The sequence below is a fragment of the Balaenoptera acutorostrata genome, chromosome 7, assembly GCF_949987535.1.
Source record: "Balaenoptera acutorostrata chromosome 7, mBalAcu1.1, whole genome shotgun sequence".
Taxonomy (NCBI): Eukaryota; Metazoa; Chordata; class Mammalia; order Artiodactyla; family Balaenopteridae; genus Balaenoptera; species Balaenoptera acutorostrata.
Genome location: NC_080070.1, coordinates 109,109,019 through 109,112,667, shown reverse-complemented (window position 1 = coordinate 109,112,667; position 3,649 = coordinate 109,109,019). Strand labels below are relative to the sequence as shown.

Sequence of the window (3,649 nt, the reverse complement as noted above, 5' to 3'; positions counted from 1 at the left end):
GACGTAGACAAGGGTGTGACATAAGTGGCCAGATAGTGAAAACCCTGAAGAACTCAGGCTAAATTCTGCAGGGTACTGGAATCCTGCAAAACACACACGCTTTTTATTTTAAAAAGCATATTCAGTCTTAAAAGGAAACTAACCCCATATTTTAAAATATACTTGAAAGTACATTGTGTTCAATTTTCAAAATCTTAAACTGACATTATACTGAATTAAAGAACGAAAACTAAATGAAAGCTGTATCTGGAAAGGCAAAGACGGAGAATGTGTTCCAGGCTACACTTTAGAACACAAATGTTTTGATGCTCATAATGCAGCCCATAGGTCAATGTGTATTTTCCCCTCTCAATTCGCTGAAATTAATGGGCATGTTTTGGCACACCAAGCAAAATAACAAACTTCCTAATTCGCTTTGTGAGAGCCATTCAGGCTGTTAACAGGGAAAATGCTATTTTACAACCTGTAATTAGAGGAACTGCTCCCAGCCTGCACCAGGAGTACGGGGACCAATCACTCTTTGTCCTTTGTAATAAGAAGAAAGAATCCTCGTGAACCCCCAAACATGCTGCAAATGAACACTGAGTCATCAGCAAAGGACGTGCTTCAGAATCCCCGCAGAGGGGTGGGGGGCAGTTGGCTGATCGCAGTTTCTTGCGAAATTACTGGGTGTGTGAGCTATTAGGTGACAGTATGACCTGATAGACTTTGACGTCAATGCATTAGGGTTTAACTGGCAGAAATCCTGTTTTCCTTTGGTGACGGTCCTGAGAAGTAAGTGGTTGTAGAGTGTGTCCTGCATGCCATCTTCCTGCCCGTCCCATCTATAACCAAGCTGGCTCCAGCTGGGTGGGGGAAGCCTCGGACTGTGGGAACCACAGAGCATGCCGGCAGGACTCTGGCTTCAACACTCTACTACATGCTTCGTGTCTCAGTTTCCTCCCTTACGGTCGCGGATTACACAAGGTAACCCCTGAAGAGAACTCAGCACCTCCCGCCACGTGCCGTGTGTCAGTTTCCCAACAGCCTGAGAGCTGTGCTCTGCACCCTCAGAGTCCATCGTCTCCCTTGTTATTTCTGCTTCTGTGCTGCTCGTCATCTTACGGGATCACAGCAACCCCCGCACATCTCACTACAGGGCAGTTCTCAGACGTGAGAGGTCATCCAGGCCATGCCCCTGCTACCAGTCAGTCTTCTGGGAGCTCACGGGCCACACATCTAAACTGTCACTCCCCAGGGGACACTGGAGTGACTCTCGTGTGATAATCAGGCTATGTAATTTCATTGGTTAGGACCCACCCTCAGTCCCCTCACTGTAGCTTGTCCTCTGGTCAGGTGGTAAATCCTCCAGGCCCTCAGGGAAATCTCACTGTTCTCGTGAGGCTGAAGGCAAATCTTACCATTGAACTTGTGATACAAAATTTGGACAAACTTATATGTATTTTCTTGTCCTCATGGAATTATCTCCAAATAGTTAATCAGGTTTGCAGATGCAATTAGCTGGATTGGTATGGTGTGGGGTTCAGATGGCCTGGGAGGATGGGTACCAGCCCTGGACCTAAGAATGACAATAGTCTTTTTTTTTTTTTTTTAAGGCTAATTTGTGCTTTTATTTGCCAGTATAACTTAATTACAGCGGCCAGCAAACTTTCTTGATCTACAAAATACATTTTACACCACAATCCAACAAACACATATCTAATATGTATACATATATAAAAGTGAAACAAAAGTTTTGTCAAAAACTTCTACCCTGAGTGTTAATTTTTTTTTTGAGACATTTTTTTTCTAAAGCAGTTTTAGGTTTACTACAAAATTGACAGGAAAGTACAGAAATTCCCCATATACCCCCTCCCCTCACATGCATAGCCATTATCAACAGAGTGGTACCTTTTTTTTTTTTTTTTTTTAAGCCAGTGATGAACTGCATTGACACATAACCACCAAAGTCCACAGTTCACCTTAGGGTTCACTTTAATGAAGTGAATAGTGTTGCACATTCTATGGGTTTGGACAAAAGTATGATGACATATATCCATCATTATAATGTCATTCAAAGTATTTTCATTGCTTCTAGAAACTTCCGTGCTCTGTGTATTCATCTCTCCTCTCCCCCCGGTCTCCTGGCAACCACTGATCTTTTTATCGTGGTTACTGTCTCCATAGTTTTCCCTTTTCCAGAATGGCATATAGAACCTATTTTTCTTTTTCTTTTTTTTTCCTTGAAAAGAGAGGTTCTAAGCCTTTATGTCTGTAAGACCACTCATGGCCCACCCATGCACGGACCAGACAGGCTCTAGGTGGCAAACTCCCCCACTAAATACCGTAGCTTTCCTTTCAGTATTGAGCCCGGTCCCACTGGTCCTGTGCAGAAGCCACGTGGAGGTGCAGGGGGACACGGGGTGGGTATTTGTTCATAGGAAGGCCACAAGTTTTGTGCCCCTTGTCACAATGCACCCAGATTCCTGTTGGGTATGCTGTGAACAGAGGAGCCGTTTCTTCAGGCCCCCTGCTCTGAGCACACCCCAACCTTAACGGTCTTGAACAAGCTATCATGTCTAATTGGAATAAAGGCAAGTCTTGAGATTTGCTCTCCAACGTGACAAACCCTAAATGAGGAGAAAGGATGCCAGAGCATCTTAACAGGGCTCTCACCAACCAAAGTGGAGACAAGCAAACCATCGGAAAGGAGAGTAACCATGGTTGACTGAAACACATTCAACCTATAAAAATCCATGAGCTGATAATAATTCTCAAAGAGAGCAAACACACAAACAAAAACCCTTCCCTAACTTGCCTTCCTTAGAACCAAGAGTTATACCAATGCTTTCCTCTGAAAATTCAGTTAGGCAGGGGGAAGAATGAAGGCCTTATTCACCTTTCCTGCAGAATCCATATTTGGGGTTACTAAATAGCCCCAACTGATAAGAAAAAAATCTTCTGTATGGAATTAGGCCAGCTAATAACCACAGGTGGTAAGATGAGAAAATCCCCTTTCATAGCCCCTGATGAAATAACTCAGGGCCCTGAGGTAGACGGGGCTAGATACACTCAGGGTTCCAGATGTGCGCCCCAATAGCTTTCAGCTCCTAAACCCAGAGAGCTACTTGAGCAAAAGGAACAGTCAGGCTGCTGCCTGCAGCCTGTGGAACCCCAATGTGGTTTCCTGCTTAAATTGTTCAGACATAACCACCTCAGGGCTCAGGGACCTCCTTTCCAGAGACAGGAAATAGGGAGCCATTAAACCACTGCAGGACAGTCAGACCCACCAGAGGACAGATCCTCTACAAGGCCACTGACCTGGCCTCTCCAACAATATAGTGAAAAAGGGAGGTGAGGGAGGAGTCAATTTAGCTTAAAAGTGACACAAGAAATCAAAAATCAAAAAAAAAAAAAAAAAAAAAAAAGAAATCAAAAATCAAAAATTCTGTCCTTGATCTGCATGAACCATATTTTAAAGATATCTTGGAAACAACAGGAGACACTTGACTTTCTAATAAGTATGAGATGATGACAAAGAATGATTGTTAATTTTCTTAGGTGTGGAAAATAGGATTGGTATTATATAGGAAAGGGTACTTGATTTTTAGAGGAGAACATTAAAGTAATTAGGGTTAAATGCCACAATGTATGTTATTTGGTTTAAAAT

At 43.2% G+C, this 3,649-nt stretch overlaps 1 non-coding gene across 1 annotated transcript; it reads right to left on the bottom strand.

The window, feature by feature from the left end:
• Positions 1 to 2,397: 2,397 nt before the first annotated feature.
• LOC114238569 (small nucleolar RNA SNORA11) lies at positions 2,398 to 2,527 on the bottom strand. Its single transcript, XR_003623902.1, has one exon. It is a non-coding gene; the product is annotated as a small nucleolar RNA SNORA11 (small nucleolar RNA).
• Positions 2,528 to 3,649: the final 1,122 nt, after the last annotated feature.